This window comes from Petaurus breviceps, unplaced genomic scaffold, assembly GCF_028583685.1.
Source record: "Petaurus breviceps papuanus isolate PSGF00001 unplaced genomic scaffold, PetGlider_PUasm1.0 90696, whole genome shotgun sequence".
Taxonomy (NCBI): domain Eukaryota; kingdom Metazoa; phylum Chordata; class Mammalia; order Diprotodontia; family Petauridae; genus Petaurus; species Petaurus breviceps.
In genome coordinates, this window is record NW_027187314.1 from 1,059,851 (window position 1) to 1,083,852 (window position 24,002).

General features: G+C 34.7%; 1 protein-coding gene across 2 annotated transcripts in view; it reads right to left on the reverse strand.

The window, feature by feature from the left end:
• KLHL15 (kelch like family member 15) overlaps positions 1-24,002 on the reverse strand; it is a 61,773-nt gene that overhangs the window by 16,174 nt on the left and 21,597 nt on the right. The gene's annotated exons all lie outside the window — the stretch shown is intronic.

Genomic DNA, 24,002 nt, shown 5'->3' on the forward strand with positions numbered 1-24,002 from the left:
GAAAACTAGTATTTATTACACCATTTTTAATAGAAAGCAAACAGTATGAAAAGGAAATTCATGGCTTTATACTGAATCCTCTTTATATTCTGTGCTGTGTACATGGAAATGTGTCTTCTTTTAGGTCTTTTTGCATTTAAATTCCAAATGATTTTTTGAAATGTTTTTAATTTAAAGAAAAAAGGGGGGGTGTGAAGTAAAGATGGCAGAGTAGCAGAAAGTAGTTCAGCAAGCTTTCCTTAAAAAAATGCTCCAAACAGAACTAAAAAATGTACCAGTCTGAATCCTGACAGAGAAATCTCAGAAAAAGTCACACTAAGTAATTTTTCCAACCCAAGGTGGCATAAAGAGATGGAGAAGTCTACAGACACTGGGGATGGAGACTTCACCATGTGAAGAACCTTCTAGCACAGAGAGAAGCTGAGCGTCGGGGCAAGAGGAGTCTAGGTTCATACCAGGGCACTCCCAGACTCATAGAAGGGTACCTCAATAGGAACAAATGGCCACAGATAGCACTGTCAAACTACTACAAGTTCAGGGCCACAAATCTGGTCAGACTGAAGAGGGAAATTTTGCTTCCCTCTGACCCACTTCTCACACTCCAGTACAGGCCTTGGACTGTGTACCCACAGAGAAGCAGGTTCAAAAGCAGTAGCTGTATGGCTCAGATCCCAAGAGCACAGCAGGGGCACAATTCCAACTTTTAGCCCCACATGTAAGAGGAATAACCAGGGTAAGAATTTCATACCAAAGTAGAGCTGCAGCTCTGCTACTCTGAACCACATTCCTAAAAGGCTGATAGTGATTGTGTCCAGCAACAGTCTACTGTTGCTAGACAGGTCAGGAAGTTGTAGAGCTCAGACAAAGCAGACAGTGATCAGACAACTTTGGGAACACTGAAAGTTTGAAGGTTCCCAGCCTGATCTGTCTATGAGATCCTGGAATAATATAAAAACTACTGAGTACTGGTCCCACCAGACCCTCCTTCCACAAGTGCAGAGGGTACAGCCCTAACATAAAGTTCAATTCAAGAAGTAAGCTGAAAGAATGAAAAAACACAGTAAGAATCCCATCATAAAAAGCTACAATGGTGAGAGGGAAGCTCAAGACACAAACCCAGAAGAAGAGAGCACTTAACTTACAAAGCCTCAAAGGAAAAATACATCTTGGACACAAATTGAGCTATAATTCCTGGAAGAGATAAAGCAAAAGTTTTTTTTAAAAGACTTTAAAATGTTTTTTGTCAATGAAATGAAATAGCTACAGGAAAAATTCTAAAAGAAATAAAGTCAGATTAGAAAGAAATGGAAAGAGAATTAATAGTTTGGCACAAGAGATACAAAACCTTGCCCAAGAAATAAATAAGCTTCCTGAAAATTATAATGAACCAAAGAGAAGCCAATGTCTCCATGAAACAACAAGAAATACTAAAATAAAGTAAAAAGAATTTAAAAATAGAAGAAAATGTAAGGCATCTTCACAGCAAAAGCAAATGAACTGTAAAGCAGACTGAGGAGAAAATACTTAAGAATCACTGGACTACCTGAATGCCATAACCAAAACAAAAGCCTAGACATCATATTTCAAAAAATCTTTTTATTGTCTAGAGAGAAACCAAAGTAGAAATAGAATGAATCCACTAGTTATCATTTGAAATAATTCTATTTAATGGAAACTATAGAACTTCATTGCCAAAATCACACCTTCCAGGTTAAAGAATCAATCAATCAGTATTTATTAAGCACCTACTATAGGACATTGTTGTTGATCAGTCATTTTAGTCTGTTCAACTCTTCTTGACCATTTGGGGTTTTCTTGGCAAAGATACTGGAGTGTTTTGCCATTTCCTTCTTTAGCTCGTTTTACATATGAGGCAAACAGGGTTAAGTGACTTGCCCAAGTCACACAGCTAGAAAATGTTTAAGGCCAGACTTGAACTTGGGTATTGCTAACTCAGATCTGACGCTCTACCCACTGAGCCAGCCACCTAGATGCCTCCTATGTGCCAGGAACAATGATAAGCAGTGGGGACACAAAAAGAGGCAAAAGACAACCCCTACTCTCAAGGAACTCACAATCTAATGGAGACAACAAAGAAATAGATACAAACAAGCTATATACAGAATAAATAGGCAATAATTAAGAGAGGAAAGACTGCCTATAGAAGTAAGGATTTTCGTTGGGACTGAAAGGAAGTCAGGGAAGCAAGTAAGCAAAGATGAAGATAAAAAGGCCTGCAGCTGAGAAACGAGTGTCTTGTCTGTGTAACAGCCAGAAGGCCAGCATCACTGGATCAAAGAGTATGTTGCAGGGGGTGAGGATAAGTTTACAGCCAAGAATCACCTACCCAGCAAAACTGAGTTATAATCCTACAGAGGAAAAAAGTACCTTTAATCAAACAGCTCTTAGTTCTTTCAAACATTCCTGATGAAAAGAACAGAGCTGTGTGAAACTCTGAAGTTCAAGCACAAGAGTTAAAGAGAAATATAAAAGGTAAATATGAATGAACAATTAAAAAGGAATAACGATAAATGACTTACATTCCAATATGAAGAGATACATTTGTTTCCACTGAACCTTATCATGGATCAGGAGTCAGAGAGTGAGTCTAATTAGACAGAAGGTAGTTATGAAAAGAATAGTGGTTCTGTTATGTCTAGACTCTAGATGAACTTAAAGAATGGAAACAGAAAAGAAAAGGAATACAATAGGGGTGAGGCAGGGAGCAAGTAAGGGACAGTCAAGGAAAATTATCTCACATAATTGGAGCCTGACATAAAAACAAGGAGGAATAGGTAAGGGGGAGTGGCTGACACTTGAACCTCATTCTCATCTGAACTGATCAAAAGAGAGAATACACATACACAGAGCTGGATACAAAAATACATCTCACTCAACAGAGAAAAATAAGAGGTGAAGGACTCAAGGTGTAGAATGATATATTTATTCTTTTGGACTTGGCCAATGAGGAAATTTTATTTCGTTAATTATACATGTTTGTAACAGAATTTCTGTTTTATTTATTTCTCAACTCGGGGCAGAGGGTCAGGTGAGAGGGAGAGAAGACACATAATTGTTGAGAGAAAAATACACATATGTTCAAAAGAAAGGAAGGGAAAAATGAAAGAAAAGAGTTAGAATAGGAGAATTTATCTCACATAACCAGGGGACACAAAAATTATTTCCTTATTCCTATTTTTAATAAGCCCTTTTCCACAGCGCCCCTCTCCCCCAATCTCATTCTGAAACTACCCATGCCTTCCACTTTGCTCTCTGCAATGGCTGTTTCATAGGCAAAAAACTTGCTTTCCTCTAAAATATCTTCCTTTAACATTCTATCCATCTTCTGGACACCTCCTGATGACACAGCCTTTTTAGTTGCCCCTTCTCGCACTTTTACTCATGAGTTCACTTGTCCAGGGGGAAGAGTTGGAATAGTCCTTGTGCCCCATTGCCACTTCCAGGCTCTCCCTCTACCTGTAGAGGTTATTACAGTAACCTCTCCACCTTTAAGGCTCACTCTATCCATCTCTACCACCCAATCAAAATTCTAGTAACTATTATCTGACACTCTCCTCCTTTTCTCCATGAGTTCAGTGCCTGGCTCAAAGTCTTTCTTCCCTATGTCTACCCTCATGACTAGAGGACTTCAGTAAATTTACTGATACTCCCTCAAACACCATAACCTCAAAATTCTTCAATTTACTCACTTCACACGACCTATTCCTCCACCCCACCTTGGTCACACACCAAGATGTTCATATCTTTGATCTTGAGATCACCTATAAATGTTTCAGTTTCATGTTCATGAACTCTGAAATTCCCTTAACTGTTAACAATCTATTGTCATTTAACCTTTTTCTCTCCACCTTGCAACCCTAAATCCTGTTCTTCATCCACACCATAACCTTCAAACCCTCAATTATCTCCCATGACACAACTCCTACACTAGTTGATCATGTGCAGGAAGGCTTGCAGTCAAGAAGACCTGAGTTCAAATATAGCCTTAGACATTAGTTAGCTGTGTGACTCTGGGTACCAAGTCCCTTTATCTTTTTCAGTCTCAATTTTCTCATCTATAAAATGGGAATAATAAATTAAGCATCTCCCTCTTAGGATTGCTATGTATGTATACACACACACACACACATTAAATGCTTTGCAAACAATAAGGCATGATACTATTTCCCCAACTTGACCATTTGGTGAACCAGTCCAACTCTACACTATCCTCTTGCAACCCTTGCCTCCTTTGTTGTCCGGCTGACCTTGCCATATTACACCTCATCCTGGGGTCACACCCACCAGCCACTGCTTTTGCTCCTACACAAAGACTGCTGATTGAAACTGGAAAAAAAAAAATCCTCAGACTAGTATAATTGGATCTAATGTTACACAATCTCAATTGGTCCCTTGCTGCTGCAAGGCAATCCTTCTACATCTATATTACCTCACTATTCCTCTTCTACCTCCCCCCTTATCCTATTACCCAGATGCCTTCTACCTTCAATATCTTCCATCACCACTCTCACAAATTGGTCTTTCTCCTTGCTTCATTAGCTCATGAGCTCTTGAGAGCAGGGATTGTCTTTTTACCTTTCTTTTGTATCTGCAGTACTTAGCACAGTAACACAAAATAGGCACCGAATAAATCTTTATTGACTAACAGAAATATACACAAGGAAGGGATAGAGAGGTCAGTCATCATTTGAACCTCATAGTCATCTGAAATAGTCAAAGGAAAATAGAATGAATACACACACACACACACACAGAGTTTGGTGTAGAAACACATTCAATTTAACAGGGATGAAATCAGTCAACAAGCATTTATTAAGCAACTACTATGTGTCAGGCACTGTGCTATGTGCTGAAGGAAATGAAAAATAGTGAGGGGAAAAAGGAGAATAAAAGGGCATTAGTCATAAACAAAACAAACCTAAAGCTCAGAGGTGAGATTTTGAAGAGGGGCTTAATAAAATGGAAGAAAAGGCAGGGATGTATAATTGGGGTCTGGGTGAGGGGAAGACAGGCAAGACATTGAAAGTTAATGTATCAAAAATAGAGTATTGGTGATGATCACAAGAAAGGGCATAAGAGAATAAAATGGAGGAAAATATAATAAGCAAAAGTTTTTGCACAAGTAACTCCAATATAAATAAGATTAGAAGGGAAACAGTTAAGTGGGGGTGGGGAGAAATTACGCAGTGAGTTTGTCTGATAAAAGCCTTATTTTCAAATACATATGGAAGTGAAACAAATTTTTAAGAATAAGGGGCATTTTCCAATTGATAAATGTGGAAAGATGTGAAAAGACAGAAACCCAAGCTACCTATTAGCTATATGAAAGAATGCTTTAAATCACTAATAATTAGAGAAATGCAAATTAAAGTGTCTGTGGTTCCAGTTCACACCCAATCAGACTGGCAGTGACAAAAAAAAGACAGATGTTGGAAGAGTCATGGGAAAAGATAAGATTCATGCTGTGCTGGTGGCACTATGAACTGGTCTAGTCATTCTGAAAAGCAATCTGAAACTATGCACAAAAAATTATTTAGCTATGCATACACTTAACCCAGCAATACCTATACTATACGATACAATACACTATACGATATCCAGAAAAATCAAAGAAGAAAAATAACCGTATATATACAAAAATATTTGTGGCAGTTTTTTTAGTGGTGGCAAAGAACTAGAATCCAAGGTGGTATCCATCAACTGGGGAATGGCTAATCAATAGTATATGAATGCAACTGAATATTATTATGCCATAAGAAAAGATGAAAGGGATTATCTCAGAGGAATCTGAAAATATTTATATGAATTGACAAAGAGCAAAGTGAGCAGAACCAGAAGAAAATTTATACAATACGGCATTATAATGACAAACCTCCTTGAAAGACATAAGAACTTATCAATGCAATGATTAACTATGATTATAGAGAACTGATGATAAAGTACAATACCTAATTCCTAACAAAGAGGTAACAGATTCATGGACTCATAGTGAAAAATGAGACATAAGAAATATATATATAAGGGGTGGCCAGGTGGCTCAGCAAGTAAGAGCTCTGGCCCCAGTGTCGTGATGACCTGGGGATCAAATCCGGACTCAAATACTTTTAGCACCACACCCAGAAATAACTGGCTGTGCAACCTTGAGCAAGTTACTTAACCCCAATTGCTTAAAAAAAAAAAAAAAAAAGAAATATATATGTAGAGCCTGTATCAGATAGCATGCCATCCTGGGGAGGGAGGAGAGCATGGAGGGGGAGAAAATTTAAAACTTAGGGAAATAAATGTTGAAAACTAAATAAAAACTTTAAAAAGAAAAAGAAGGCATAAATAAGTGGTTTTGGAACTGGTTACTGCAGGAATTTTTTTTTGACTATGCATATTTGTTACAATGATTCTGGTTTTTTTTCCATTCTTTATTCTTCCAAGGGGGGGAAGGAGATGAGGAAGAGAAATTAGATTTTTGTAAACTGAAAAAAAATTTAATTTTAAAAATTAAACATATACTAATATTCAGTTAAAGGTGGATTAAGTAGTGTGTGGATATTTAGGGCCATTTCTGTTACTCCTTGGATAGTCACTACACAGTAATACTTCCTCTGTAGGATAAGTAAGTGAAAAGAAGAATGAAGAGTTCAACACCTTAGCTGTGCAGAGCACTGGATCTGAAGTCAGGAGACCTGGGTTCAAGTAGTAAGTATAGATCCATTTGCAGGTCACAATCTCTCTGAGTCTTAGGTTTCTCACTTTAAAAAAGAAATAATATCTCATACAATCTATCTCACAGGATGGTTATTGTGAGGATCACAATTTGAAAACACTACATAAATGAGTTATTAGTATTAACTATCATTTTCAGAAGCAGTCATTTGAAAGAACTGCCAAGAGCTAACAAGTTATCTTTCTACTCTATCCCATGTATAACCAAAGAAGAAGTATTACCAGATAAAAGTAAGAATGGAGCCAATCAAAAAAAGTTTAGTAATCACTACCTTCCTCTCTTATCACTCATGATACTAAACTTTTTAAAACACTCTTCCTTTCTACAGGATAAAGAAATTATCTTCTACTGATCTGCTACTGCAAAGCTTTTGAAATCACTGTATCAAAATTACATGTTAGCTCACCTAGGCAGATTAAACAGGAACAATAAAGTAAAATATAAATTGCTACCTAACTTAATTATAATTGATTTGGTTATTTTATACAAGGCTAACTTTGAATTGTGTACTTACTTTTAATTAGGTACAAAATAGGCTTACAACCCTTCCAGGGTCCCCTCCCTCCCTAACACACACCCTGGTCCTTCCTACATCTTTTTAATATCATAGAGATTCCAGCTGAAAGCTGTGGAAATTTTTCCCAGCTATGTGACAGTCAGGAAGCTACAGCCCCTCAGGCATAAATGTCTGCCAGGGGCTGTAGCAAAGCTCTGTACTGCTAGTGCTTTAGTACCAGCAGAGGCAGTGCCAAAACAAAAAACACTATACCGGTAGTACTAGTGCTGAAAAGTTCTGAACTGCTGGTACCAGGTCAAAGAACTAAGAAATAGAGGGAGGGGGACACCAAGACAAGAAACTGGAAGGCTTGAAGGTTGCTAGTTACCTGCATAGCACTCCAATAAGACTGACAGACAAGAGCACAGCATCTAGCTAAGACCACTTCTAAAAAACCAAAAGTTCCTTGGGACCAAGACCTAGTAATCTGTAAACTGTGAACTGCCCAGACTGGGAGGAAGCAGAGTTGCTCTGCAATTCAGCCTCAAATAAACCATAATCAGAAAGAAGAAAGAGAGAAAGTGAGTACCATGGAAAAATAAAAGGGAAAAAATAATGAAATTACAAAAGATTCCAAGAAAAAGAAAGCTTACTACACCAGATATAGTAAATGAGTTCAGGAATCTATTAGTAAATACTATAAAATAAAGGAAAATGACTCAATAATTGATGAGAAAGAGGACTCCATAGAATTTGAGGAGAATATGGAATGACAACACCCAGCTCCTAAATAGTCAAAAAGGAAAATAAGAATTATGAGAGCAGAATTTATGGTCATCACAGGAAAAATAACAGCCAGAATAGAAAAACTGAACTCTATACTGTCAAGCCTCATCAAAGAAATAAGACAGAATAAAATATTAGGGATGAAACTATTCATAAGAATAATCTGGAAAAGAAGCAAAAAGAAAAAAACAACATTAAAAGAAAATATATTTACTATGTAAGCAAAACATACTAATCAAGATGACAGAATGCATAGACACAACCTAAAAATCATAGGTCCCCCAGAAGAAGATAATATTATGAAACGAATAACAGTTGTCTATCCCTGGTACCCAACCAGTCTATTTCCTTTTCTGGTCGCACATCTCTCTGACGACATCCTTAATACTATTTCTCCTATGCAATTCTTCTGTGTTAATATACTACAGTTTACCATATAACTCTAGATTGGCCTTTGGGTGACCTAAAACTTTTAATTCTTCAGAAATGTCATCATATGAATCATAACCACACAACATCAACAAAAAATAATGATGTGAAAAAGGTGGGCCTTTAAGGGAGTTGCTTAGAGGGAGGGGAGATTAAAAGCAGCCCGAATTTCCCAAGTGCAATCCAGCCTGCTCTCCAATTCTTAGGTCAGATTACTGTCCAACTGTCCACGGGCAGGGTCTGTCCAAGACATATATACTTATGGAATAGCTTTATGCTCTATCCAAATATGCATCATCAACATATTTTTTTGTTCCTGTACTGATAGATAAAAAAACTCCTTTGAGTGATTCTGGATTTCATGTTAAGTTCTGCAGTGTTACTAGACTTGAGATAATAAGCACAATGTTGCCTGCAGACAGGAGCATCAAACTCAAATAAAAACAGGAGACACTAAACAGCTCAAGGATCCTCATGGCTACATATTAATTAGAAAATCACATATCAACATTATCTAGGTTCTACTATATTTTTATTTTGCCAAATATTTCCCAATTACATTTTAATCTCATTCCTTATGTTTGGTACCTCTGCAGAGAATCACATTCTTCCATTTTCACTCTACATTAGGCATCTCCTATTAGAGTAGCAAACCCTTTTGGTAAAGTGTTTGTACTTTATTTTAAAAACTTTTATTTATTTTTACAAGCTTTTATTATCTCTGCCTCTCGCTGCCAAGGAACAATTAGAAGAAAAAAACCATCACAACAAACATACATGTCTCATTCTGGATTTAATAAGACTAAATCTGTCTGGCAGGAGGTAAGGGGAATGAGTCATCTTTAGTCCTCTGATTTTGTGATTTACGATTGCAGTTTTAAAACTTGTCTTTCTCTATAATGTTATCATTGTGCAAGGTGTTCACCTAGTTCCACTAGAGGTCTTTCCAATTTCCTCTAAGCCTATTCATTTTGTACCTTGTTTAACATTAACAATCAGAAAGCTGAACAGAGTTCTCTTTCCATTACATGTTAGGAAACCTTACAAGATTTTTATATATGCACAGAAAATGCTGCTGGAAGAGAATTTAAGGCAGCATTTTGCTTTTCTAAATTAAATGTATTTTTATAGTCAAAGAAAATACAGAGTGTAATTTTTCTGCATTTTTTGTCTATAAAAGTGGTCTACTAAGAATATAGTTAGCAAAAAATCTGACTGTTCCCTGATCAAACTTTCATCAAGGGCAGCCTCCATATGTATATAGATGCTTCTCTAAAGTTTTGCAAAATGAGGAAAGCAGGGACATGGAGCAGTAGTTATTGATATTTTCTAAGTTACCCATCCTTAATAGTAAGAAGGTACATGATTTAAGACTTTGGTATCCTCTTATTTTTTTCAGATATCTTATGATATGATCCCTCAACACCCTCACAAAATGGTTTTACTTCCAGCACAACTCTCAATGTGTAATTGGTCTAATTTGACTTCTACTCCTATGTGTTTTCTTATTTCTACTTCCTAATGTTGCACATTGGGAACTGCCTTGTTAAAATTCAAATGTGGTGGCTCCACTGTCACTGATGAAGAATTCATAGAAATGTCACATATTTCCTAATTTTGTTCTGTTATCCTTGTTTCATTCTCAAACGTTTCAAGATATCATGGCTCAATTGAGTCTCATGCTAAACTTTCTATAAACTTTGTTTTTTTCTTCCAGTATTTATCACTAGTTTATGAGGCAATGACTCAATCTTGCACTCTCCTTCTCCACCAAGATTTTACAAACATACATTCTAAAATGCTACTGACCTTGGCTACCTTGTCTCTTTGCTTGACAAGGAGAGCAAATTTTGTTAGTTAAGGTGGTTTAAAGGCAGTTAGGTGGCATAGTGGATAGAGTGCCAGGTATGGAATCAGAATGATTCATCTTCCTGAGTTCAAATCTAGCCTCACTGTATAGCCCTGGGTAATTCACTTAATCCTGTTTGCCTCAGCTGCAAATTGAGGTAGAGAAGGAAATGGTAAACTGCTCCCAGTATCTCTGCCAAGGAAACCCCAAATGGTGTCATGAAGAGTGATGCACTAACTGAAAAGAATTAACAGCAGTAAAGGTGATTTAAGGGCTCTCATGGTATCTTCATTGTGGCAACTAATTTACATTAGTTAAATTTTTAAAGGAAATAGTGGTAATCTATGTGGATGTTCTTGATCAATTTCCCATTTTTCAGTGTCAACAGTTTGATTACATAAGTCAAATTGGAGTTCACTCTATCTTCTCATTTTTCTTCCAATGATACTGATCTCTGCTCTCTTAAATCAATTTTGTGATCAAAGATAGGTAATTCAGAAATGACTCTCCTACTAGTAACTAATTGTTTCCTGATAAGACTATAATAAATTTCATTTTGGGGAATGTTATTTGGTGTTTACCACATTTAGCATCTCCTAACTCTCTTTAACAGTATACAATCTGGCTTCCTTTCCAATCAAACTACTCAAACAACTTTTGTGAAAAGCACGTATTGGGCACCTAGGTGGTATAGTGGTAGATAGCGCAACTGTTCTGGAGTCAGAAGAACCCAAGTTCAAATCAGGTCTCAGACAATAACTACCTGTGTGACCCTGCCTCAAAAAAAAAAAAAAGGAAAAAGAAAAAAGTCACCTATTTAAAAACTCCTTAATCAACAAATGTTAATACCCTTTATCTCGGGTCTCTTCCTCCTAAATTACTATAACCAGCATTCTCCCAATCAACCTTATTCAAACCTTTGTGGCCACTTTTGACTGACTTCTCCTTCATTCGTGTCAAATCATTTACCAAGTCCTGTCCATTCTTCTTTTTGTTTTTCCCATTCAAAGAATCAGAGAATTTTTAAAATTGGAAGGATCCTCAGCAGCCACCCAGTCCAAGCTATAACCAAAAGGAACCATCACCAAAACATACCTAAAGAGTGGTTATCTAGTTTCTGCTTGAAGTTCTCTAAGTGAAGGAAAACCCACAATCCTCCAAGCAGTCTACTCTACTTGATGCTTTTGTTCATGCTTTCTACTTAAAAATGCTTCTACTTTGCTACCCACCCCCAAACTACTGAAATTCAATCTATCCTTCAAGGCCCAGATAAAATGTCATCTTCTCTATGAAACATTCCTCTGAACTCACACAGAACACTGTAGCACTCAATTATCATTCATTTTGTGTTGTTATATTTGTACACATGTGTTATTTACCCTACTAAGTTCTAAGTACTTTAAAGGTAGAGACTTTCTGTATCTTTTATAAGACTTAGAGTATTACTTTTTATTTATTAGGTACTTAATAAGCATTTGCTGAGTAAAGTTTCATCTTTACTGAAATTAATAAGGTCAAATCCTATTTCGTGTATAGTTATGTTGTGAATTTGAAAATACTTTTGAAAATCATTATAATTATGTGATGACAGTCTTTGTCATGAGGAATTGTTTATGGAAAAAAGGTAATACTCTCTATATTCTTTCAGTTCAATAGGATTCAAATATATTACATACCATTCAGTTCTTTGAATGGTATCCTAATCTAAAACAGCTGACAAATTTTCAAAAAAATCTAATGTCAAGTCTCTCCAAATAATATATATAATATATATGTGTATATATGTGTGTGTGTATATATTTAAATCAATGAAAATGGTCACAATGACCAGTAAAGCACATGACACATGGCATGTTTAGTTTAGTTCAAAATTCAACTGTGATGAGAATGAAAGCAAATAGCACAATATATAAAAGTAAAAAGCAACTTTAGAGGAGGTAACACAGATGACTTAAAGAAAAGAACAACAACCAAAAAGAACATTATGAGATTGCCCTAGAAACTGGAAGATATGTTATACATATACCCATACAATTTCATTTTCATCTAAAAAATTAAAAAGGACAAAAGGAAAAGCTGATTTTCTTATACTATATCTTACCCTGGATAATAGCAGAATCCCTAATCTTCACATTAACTATTTGAACAGTTATCGTATACAAGATATTTCACTAGGTGCTATTCAAAATTTAAAGTAAACCCATTCAGGTTTGATTTAAGTAGGCCTTTAGGCTCCACACCTACCTACTAATTTTAAGTGTGGCCTCAGACAAGTTACTTCACCTGCCTGGATGTTCCTTTCCTCACCTGTAAGACAGAGACCTCTCTGAGGTGTTTTATCAAATGAGATTAGACAAAGTACTTTGTAAATCTTAAAGCACCATGTGACTATCAGATTATCATGATAGTATTTGTCTACCAGGAAGTACAAATCTAAAACAAGACAATACATGTCAGAATAAACATGTGGTGTGAATACCATTAAATCATCTTAATTTACTATTCATTCAATTCTTATATTCATCTAATTATGAAAATAGTACACATTTAAAACTGTCCTACAATTCCTCAATGCCAGCCAACAAAGGCTTCTGGCAACTAAAGCTTCTTGATGTGTTTACAGTTTAAAGATTCGTTTTATATGTCAAAAATAATATGTATACATCATCATTATTCTGACTCTACACTTTAAATTTTTTAAAAAGGCAAGAAGAATCTTTTGGAAAAGACAACTATAGACCTAAACGTGCACTCTCTATATAGAAAATACCTGAGATTCTCAATTATCACTGCTTGTAGAGTTCCACTCACCAAATCTCTGTAGAAAATGAATGAATCATACTTTTTAGGACAGAAGTTTTTGTCCTGGTCTTTTGTATTAAGAGTAGGAAAAAATGCAACTCAAATGTTAAGAGATATGGTTAATGGTCTAACATATCTATTTAATAACTATTGTTTGGTTAATGTATGAAGGTAACCCAAATCACTGTTAAAAAAAAAAAGTTCTGTAGCAACATCTCTTTAAATTAAATGACTCTGAACATATAGGTTGGTCTTAAGAAAACCATCTAAGGGGGTGGCTAGGTGGCGCAGTGAGTAAAGCACTGGCCCCAGAGTCGGGAGGACCCAAGTTCAGTTCTGGCCCCAGACACTTAACACCCACACAAAAATACTGGCCGTGTAACCTTGGGAAATTACCTAACCCCAATTGCCCTCCAAAAGGCAAAGAAAAGAAAAGAGAAAAGCATCTAAGATTACTGATTTAGTACTAGAAGGGTCGTTAGAGATCATCTATTCCAATCTTCTCATTTTGCAAATGAGGAAACTGAGATACAGAAAGACTAACTAATTGTATTGCATGAAATCAAACTGGTGCTAAGAAAGTCAAGAGTTGCTAGGTCGTTTTACTTCAAATCCAGTGCTCAAAGATTTTTAAAATGAATATAAATGAATAACAACTGCCAAACGAGTGACACAAATGAAATACTATTGGAGTTCAGAGAAACAAGATATCATTATAGCTTAGGGTCACTAAGAAGATTTCCTTGAGGAGGTAGAATATGGTCTAGCATTTAAAAAGGGGAGAGGAGAAACAGATTATTCTAAGAGATACAAAAACTCTAGGTATGATATACCACAAGCAAAGATATAAATGTTAAAAAACAACAGCAACAAGAAGTTGGGGTACCTCCCTCACCCTTCTCCTCCTTAATCATAATTGTATTAAATTCCCATCACATTAGCTTAGTTTTTGTCCTTCTCCCTTCCCTTTAAAACTCAAATTGCAAATATAAGCTTGAAGCTTGTATTCTCTTGGAAATAAAAAGGGCCCCAGGAAACAATCTGAAAAGTCATAAAGCCCTCATCCTAGCAATTAATGTTGAAAGAGCTGTCACTTTCCTGCCTATGGAAGACCATGGAAATTTCTACCAGCTTCTTGAGAACCACTTTAAATTTTAAATATACAATCAGTGCTATTTTGGTTAAGTTTTATTGAATGTATCAATTCTAATCTGGGTTCCCACAGTTTATAGTTCCTCTTTAGAAATAAGGCACAAAAATCTATCTTAAAGTCAAAGCTATATGAGAAATATAGGTCTGAAAAAAACTGAGTTTTAAATTGCTTTGCTACATACCATGTGACTGTAGATAAGTCACTTAACTTCAGTGATTCTCAGCTTCCACATCTATAAAAAGGATGTTGATCCTATCTACTTCATGAAATTATTGTTCTAAGGATCAAATTCTCTAAATAAATTTCCTGTAGACATCTCACACTTAGCAGGTCCAAATTAATCAATCATCTTTTCCCCAAAACATTCCCAATTACAATTCAGGGACCCCCATCTTCCTAGTCATGGAGGTCTGCAATCTCAATGTGAGAACTGGACACTTGACTCAAACTCATCCCATACACATAATTTGTTGCTAAGTTGTGTCTATATACTTCTTTCCCCTCAATGGAGGGGCTTCTCTGGTGCAGGTCCTCATCACCTTCCTCCTGGATTATTACTGCAATAACCTTCTGATTGTTTTCCCCTCCCTCAAGTTTCTTCTGACTCTTAACCATTCTTCATTCAACTGCCAAGCTGATTTTCCTAAAGCACACATCAGACCATGTCATTCCCTCTATTCAATAAGCTCTGGTAGCTTTGCTATCAATAAAAAATAATAATGATGGCAATTATATAATTATTTTAAGGTTTGCAAAGCCATTTACACATACTATCATATTCGATATCAAAACTGTTACAGATATCAAAACTGAGGCTGAGAGAGTTTAAGTTACTTGTATTGGGTCACAAAGTTAGTTAAGTATCTGAAGCAGGATTCAAACTGAGGTCTCCTTACCTCCAAGTCCAGTACTGTATCCATTATGCCACCCAGCTGCCTCTTTTTCCTTTAGGATAAAATATAAAACTCTTTATTTGGTTTTCCTTCACAATCTGGCTCCTTCCTACTTCTCTCCTTGCCTCCATGTACTCTACAGTTCAGTCACACTAGCTTCTTTGATGTTCTCTGAACAAGACACTCCATCTTCTGACAATGTATTTCTATTGGCTATACTCCAGGACCAAAATGCTCTTTCCTCACATTTCCCTCAAGATTCTGCTCAAGTCCTACCTTCTGCAGGCTTTTCCTTGTCCCTCCAGCTGCTAATACCTTTCCTTCTAAAATTATCTTCTATGTACTCTATATGTTTTTATGTACAATAATTTATAGGTTTGTCTCCCTCATTCCAATGTATCTTCCTAAGGGAATCCTGAGGGATTGTTTTTAACCTTTCATTGTAACTCCAAAGCTTAGCACTATCCCTAGCACATAGCAAAGATTTGACTGGTTCAACTGTACAAAAGAATGGCAAGTGTATTTTCCTTTAAATAAAATACATGTAAATTAAGTCAGAAGACCTTAATACAACTCTGGCCTACCATTATAATGTTCTGAGCTTCAGTTTTCTCTTTATGTAAATGGGAGTAAGTAAGTATGCCCTTCTTAGTTCACAGGGTTATTGTAGGGCTCAAACATAGTATTAAAACACTTCGTAAATTGTTAACTTTTTATTTTTAACAGAAAATACTATTTTCATAATAGGGAAACTGATTAAGGAAAACCTATAGTAAACATTTATAATAAAACTAGGAATATTTCCCAAAATTTATGACAATCTTAAAAGTTCAAACTAGGGGTGGCTTGATGGTGCAGTAAATAGAGCACCAGCCCTGGAGTCAGGAGGACCTGAGTTCAAATTCGGCCTCAGACACTTAACACTTACTAGCTGTGTGACCTTGGGCAAGTCACTTAACCCCAATTGCCTTGCCTTCCCCCCTCCAAAAAAACAAAAAAAAAAGTTCAAACTAAATTAATTCCCAAGACCTATTATTAATCATACCTTCACAATATCTGTGGAATCTGATTCTTCTTTTCAGTTCTCACCATCCTACTATTCTAGTTGAAACTATCACTACCTCCTTCCCTTAGACTTCATACAAAGACCTTAATTTTCCCTGATTTCCATTTTTCTTCCTAAATATCTTCTGTATACTGTCACATGACAGTACAGGGCAGCTATTCTCAAAGTATGGTCATTAGCCCTCTTGGGTAGGCTGAACCCCTTTCAGGGAGCCATTAAGGTCAAAACAAATTTCACTGATTTTACATTATTTGCCTACTAAAGTATTCCTCCCTTTTCCAATTACGTATCTGTATTAGGCCAGATTTTCTTAATACATTCTAATTTCTTGTCCAGCTCTCTTCTATTAAGCCAAACATTAAAGAGATTTGCAAGAACTGTAAAACAAATGTGACTCTTCACTGATTTTTTTTGTCTTGGAAAACAGGTTTTTTTGTCATTAAAAAACATATCTGTGTTAACATGTAATGGATTATGTTTTTAAATGAATACATTAAAAATGTTTTCATCACTTTTAACTTATAACACAGTAAGTACTGATAAATATGACCCATATGAACAAAAACTCTTCAAGGTACTCCACAATTTTTAAGAGTAATGAAGAGGTGCTAAGACCAAAAAGCTGATCTTAGAATATAACCCCCATCACATCACTCCTCTCCACAAACCTTCAGTAGTTCACCATTACCTACCAAGTACTGTCCAAATTCTTGAACACGGAGGACATTCAAATCCCTGAACTTCTTGGTCCTTATTTTCCACCTTTTCAGAACCCCACCTTTCCCTACTATTCCAATTCCTAAATATGCTCTGCAGTTTCCTACCCCTGAAAAGACCTAGCTATTACTGGTCTTCTTATCCAAACTGGCCATCAATACTTGTTGAAATCTTGCTCATCCTCGGAGGTCAAGCACAAATGGTACTCTTCCTAAAAAACCTTCTGGTACAAGTAATTACTTTGCTTTTATTAACTCCTATACTTTCTTTAGACTTCCATTGAAGTACCAATATAACCACATTACAATGTATAGTTTTTTGTGCATGGGTAGTGACAATGTCATTCAATTTGTATCCAACACTTCTTCTACCAGGTTTCTTTACCCAAAGCATAGAAATGGTTTTTTAATAAATTATTATAAGGTTCTCTTAGATAAGCACATCTGTATTATACACAACAGTGGGCTAATATTTTTGACAACCACTTTCAGTTCACTTTTCAGATCCATGATTTGTTATATATGTTTATGTATATAAAAATGTATGCACACATAGACATACACATGCATAGAATATGTGTGTATGTACAAACATAGAGATGGTACAGTAGATAGACCACAGGGCTAGAGTCAGGAAGAACTGAATGAAATCTAGCCACAGACAACTACTAGCCATCTGACCCTAGGCAGGTTACTTGATCCTTGTTTGCTTCAGTTTCCTCATTTGTTAAATGGCATAGTAATAGCACCTATCATCCAGGGTGGTTGTGAGAATCAAATGAGATAAATGTAAATTGCTCAGCACAATGCCTCACAGATAGAAGTATTAGCTTCTATTATTATTATTATTACTACTATTACTACTTTACACACACACGGGTATCTTGTAAGATACTCTTCTATGATAGTAAAACTCTGGTGTTTTTGCATTCTTTTTTATAAAATAAAACTTTTTTGTTTTTCCTGTTTTCAAGGCTAAAAAAAGATAAAAAATAATCATTCTTTCCTATTCTGAATATAATGCTAATTCTCATTATTTCTTAAAAACTAGTAGAGTCTACACATAAAAATACTTAGAACTGAATGAAACCTAAATTAGAGAAAAACCTCCAAAAAAGCTTTTGTAGGTAAGAAAACAGTAAAGTTCATGCCCAGTGACTGTTGCTTATATGGAAATCATGCTTGCATTTATCAAAAGAATGTAATATACAAGAGATCTGTGATTTCATCATTGGAAGTTCCTGGGTGTATGATTTGGTAAAAGAGTCCCAAGGAATTGCCGGAGGGACATAAAAGTTAAATAACTTGCCCAGGATCACATGGATAAAGTCAAAGGCAGGATCTGAATCCAGGTCTTTCTTATTTCAAACCTAGCATCCTATTCTCATATCAAAAATACATAAAAATAAAGGTTATAAACATTTAACGGCTAGATTAAACTCTATAAAAAGCAGAAACAGGGCTTTAAAAATTTTGCTATCACACTAAAATATTTTCATTGGGAAAATAAAGGTAAAAAGGGTAGTACAAGGGCAAGTGATCAAATTAATTATTTAAAACTAAACATAAATTCATGCAAAGCAAAAAAATAATCAATAAGCTATTTTGATTGAACTGAAATAACAAATAGTAAATGGCATTTATACTTCCAAGCGCCAGGCAGGCCTGAATTTAGACAATGAGCTATGTTTCATCTTTGTAAGGCACAACCTCTCCATGTTAACTCTTCAGGAAAACTTTGTGAATCTTCTATTCCATTTGCCTATTACAGAAATAAAGTAGCAGGGGGAATAATGCAAAGACAAATAAATACTAAAAAAGTCTAATTTTAATCCAACAGGTAAAATATAAGTCCCACTAGAAACAAGAGTAGACTAGAAGAAGGGACATGTGAAAATTGTTACTGAAAAACAGGAACTCTAAAATAGTTTTGTTGTTCAATTATATTACCATTTAGATGGTTGAAACTAAGTTCTAAAGTAGTTTTTAAAATCTTATTTCTACTGCTGTATTCCAAGTGGAAAAATAATTAATTACTTCACTGAAAAGCTTTTTAAAAATAGGATTGACTGCAAATTAACTTTTATTTACATACAAATGTTAGAGCAGAGAGAAACTAGCCAAAAAAAAAAAAGCCTAAATTGTATCTCTTAACGACTCCAGGATGTTCTTGAGCAATGGTTATCTGCAATATTTATGGAATTTTCTTTACAGTTAAAAAAATTATAAAACAAAAGAAACCCATAATTTAATTATTCACCTAACTTTGTATTTTCTTACTTTTTTTTTTCCATTTCTGGGTCTCATTGTCTTTCCTTTGGCTATTTTTTTCTTTTATCTGTTTACTTTTCCACTTTCATTGAAAAAAAGCTTTATGCCCCTTTTACAGGTCAGAGTAGCAATCCCTTTTTTGGATATTATTTTTCCTCTCCCCTGGCTTCATAGTTAATTACCAATTTTCCCCTGCCTTTGTTTTCAGGTCTCTCATTCTCCTAACTCTTCAGAACACAGCTGCTTTGAAGACCTAAATGGAAGGAAGGCAAGTGGAGAGAGCAGATAAGATTGAATTTATGAACAGGTTCATACCATCTACTTAGTGAACCCTTAAGACCGTAAAACAATAACAGCCTAGTTAACTGATGCCCTTAAGCAACTAGCATCACAGTGAACACTGAAAAGTCTACAGGTAGAGTCTAGTAGAACCAAAGATGTACATTCAATGTCTGTTTGAAAATTCCAGAGAAGTGAAAAAATACTTGATGTCACCATCAAAGACTTTATATTAGGCTAAGCAGGGAAGAGATGGAGGGAAAAAAGGAGAAAAGAGGGAAAGGGGAAAGAGAAAGGGAAGAGGGAAAGAAAGGTGATCATATAGGAAGTACAGAGCCATCTTTCTTATGCTGGGGATGAAAAGTGCACCTAGAGTACACTTAACCCAACTACCTGTCATCTCCCAAGAACTCCTGAAGCTTTCTATTTTCTCTGCTTTGAATCTATAGGAACTAAAGTTTTGATAAAAGGCAAAAAATCTGATTTAGCTTCCAGTCTAGGTTTATTTTAGAATAACCAGAGATTAACTTCAAACTTGCATTTCTTATACAGTCTCTTTAAATCTAATTACTTTAACAAGTATTTTCCAGGTGCCTTAGGACTAGAGAAACATCTCCAGCTTAGTACAATTCAAACCAAACTTTATTCTTTGCAATACATGAAATTTTTAGGGACTTTTATCTGTGTGATTTATTGTGATCATGGGCAAATCATTTAGCCTTTTTGAGTCTTTTCCTCATTTGAAATATGAAAATAGTATTTGCACTACCTACCTTATACTCTGAAGAAAATACTTTGAAAATTATAAGGCATAACTTAATAGGAACTATTGTTATTAGGGAAAATTGTTATTTTCCCCTCTAGGTTTCTTCTATTTAACTCAACAGATAAATGGGTTATCCCACAGTTAACCAAGGCACCCAAAAAACTAAATTTAACCAAATTTAAATTCCAACAATCAAAACAGTTTATATTAATGCTACATAGTAAGTATTCCAAGGAAGAAAATGCTTAGAAAATTGTTTTACTTTTTTGTTAAGTTTTGTTCTGTTGGTAAATCTGGATGATTTACATTCCTGGTACTATTTCTGATCTTTAAATACTTTTATTTTCAAGATGACTTCCAAACATTTCTAATATTTAAAAAAGTAGCTTCTCCCTTAAAATCATAACTTCTGCTTCTTAAGTCACTTTTTAAAAATTCCATTTTAGTAAGCTTTGCTAAAGTAACTGCGTTTACTTTGACTCAGATTATTTTCAGCATTAATGAAATTAAATTTCCTAGAAGACTACTGAAAGGATTTTCAAATTACAATAATATTTCATTAAAATAAGGAAACTATAGTTACTATGATGACTATCCCTATAAAAATCCTAAACTGAAAAACAATTTAAAATTCTACAAAAAGTTTGTTACACAAAATTGATGTATATACCTTAAATTTCTATTTTATTTTATAAGTTTAGAGAAACAAGTGCTATATGTATTAAAGATATTCCTTTAAGACTTGCAAGTGGCATTATATTTTCAATGCAATTCATGAGCATTTAAAAGAATCCTGTAATACAATATTACTTAATGTAAAGTACTGTTCTTGAATTTAACTTCTGCAAATTCAAATTTTCACACATTAGGTTACTCACACTAGGACATAACTACATAACTTACTGGTTCAAACATAAACTCCCTCACAATTTTTAAACAATCTAATTTTAGCAAATTAATGAAAAAAAGGTTTAAACATAAAAGAATCTTTTAAAATTTTTATAAATAATTTAAAATTAAAATTTCCCTTTATCTTGTAAACAAGACTTCAAATTATTTTGAGCAGATACTAATTTCTAAAAGGTTAGCTGATATGTTTTACCCTTATTTATATTTATGATGTAGTTGTTAGGTGTGAAAATTAATAAGATTTCATTGCACTGAAGATCTACTATGTTATTTTAATTAATGGATTTCACAATTTTACTAAAAAGATATATTCCATACAAAAATAACAAGCATAATGGGCACATATTCACTTCCTAAGTTGTTAACTTCAATAAAATAATTGTTTAAATAACCCATGAGATTAAATAGAGAGCAAAGGTTAGACTATTTAAATAATCACATCACCAATTCAAATTGACAAATGTCAGGCCTTATGCGTGGTGACAGTTACAGAAGTTATTCACTTGAACTTGCAAAACACATCCAAAATCATTTGCATAATTAAATGCTTCCAAATTAGGTATGCATGTGGATAACTCAAATCAGAGTACTTAAAAAAAAAGTTATGTCAAAGGGCCAGAATACTTAAAAGTTTACTTTATTTTCAATTTTCTTCTATTTTACAGTGAAACCTCAGTTACATTTTCACAATTTAAAGTTTTCCACCTCTCTTCAGTCCCATCAAATTTCTGAAAAACGTCAGAATTTTTACTAATTTGCACAGTCCCCTATACTATAATCTTTAATGCCATTTTCAGTGTTTCCAGTTTAGGACCATCTCCTCAGGACCGTTTTCTTTTTCCAAAGAGGGGTAGTGCTAATCCCAGACATCAAAGAGAAAAACCAGGGATGTCTGTTTTTAGCTAAACTGAAAAGGACTAACAGAAACTGATGGTGAGAGAATAAAACTGCAGAGTGATGGGCTTTTTAAAGTACACACATAAGTAGTATGATTCAATTTAATAGTGTTAGTGATGACCCAACTTGGCTGAAGACAGACCCTTTTAAAACTAATACTGTTCCCATTATGACCAACACTGTCATAAATTTTAAGATTTTTTTTCATCTTCCTGGGAAAGGAAAAGGTTCTTGAAGAAGAGATTTTGCTCTGGAAAACGTTAACTTCTGTAGAAGCTCTGGAAATTATGCAAATAATTCCTCTCATTTTATAATTTTCTGTCAAGTATAACATCCCTCATAGTCCTCAGGAATGTATAACAGAAAATTTGATTCTGTATGTATACACACATGGTTTCAATATTTCCAGGCAATAAAAAAGCTTTTTTCTGAATTTCTAGAGTCTCAATGTAATAGATTTCTCTGAGAATACTTTTTTTTTACCCCTTTACTCTTTATTCCAGTTTTATTCTCATTCAAAGTTGAATGGCAGGATTCAAGATCAGAGGGGAGAGACCATTTTGAATGAAAAAAAAAAAGACAACTGTTGACTAGTTATAAAACTTATTCATGTACTTAATCAAATTTTTAAAACGTTTTACCAGAGAGAGAAAAAACATTATTCCAAATCACTCTTCACTAAAATTGGTGTCACAAGAGTCTCTGGCAAAAATTATTAAAAATTTACATTATCTACCCAACATGATAAAATCCCTTGGCCCTCTCATGACAATAACAAAATTAAATGCTCAGACATAATTTACATCACTGCTGCATTTTTCAAAATCTTGAAGAATACAAAATCCCCAAACAAATCAACACTACCCTTGTTCTCATTTGTAGTATAATTTGGACTGCAAATTACAAAGGAATTCTGCGATAGAACATAGGCTAGGCTTTCAAAGCAAAAAGGGTCCCTGGAAATCATCTAGTCTAATACCCTCATTTTAAGGATGTGGAAACTGAAGCCCAGGAGTTAAAATCACATGACCAAGGTCATACAGATCAGAAATGGGAGAGCCACTGTTTGAACCCGAGTGCCTATATCAATTTCAGTCAGTTCCTTGGAGAATGGGTATTCAGGTGTGTTTACTTTAGGCTTAAAGTAAAAAGACATGGTCCCTATCTTTAAGGAGCTAAAAAATTAGTTATCTAAGAAGAGTCTAAGGGCAAATTCTTTTACCTCTCAATGAAAATTTTTATTGTATTTAGAAGTTTTGTTTCCAGAGATGATCTATAAGAAAAAAATTGTAATGTCTGCAATTCCAAATTATGGAACTTTAGTTTATTCGTGTACAGAAAAATACATGTGGGCAAATTTTCCTATAACTTCAATAAACAAGTTCTTCAATATGTCTCAATGCCCTTTCTAAGAAATTTGTTTAAGAAGACCATGCTTAGCAATATATTTTTTGGTAGTGACTTTCAACAAAAGGTCAAAATGCAAAGATTGTTTCTGTGATAGGGATATACCAGACTGGTTCTATCATGTTAAAAGCTGGGATTTTTTTTTCTTTATGTGTTTTAGAGGTGGACAAATAATTAGTATTTAATATGGACAACAAAAGCGTCTCCCAACTCCCACAACTAAAACTTTGGTCAAGACACAAGCAGATTAAAAGATATCAATCAGAAGTAAATCAAAGCAAAGGACAAATAAATGCCTTTAGAAAGGGTTTGGTCATTTGAGATTGATTATCAGCAATTATATTTAAGAAATGTAGTCTAGTCTTTAGTTTTAGATGATTCTCTTATATTTACAAATTTCAAATAAGTATTAGACCCCCTTAAATTTAAACTCTTTTAAGTGACTATATTAGTTAGTGACACTTCAGGATTCTCCCCCACTACCTCACTTCCCCCCTGAAAAATAACAGATACCATGATGTATCAGTCATAATTTTCCTGATTT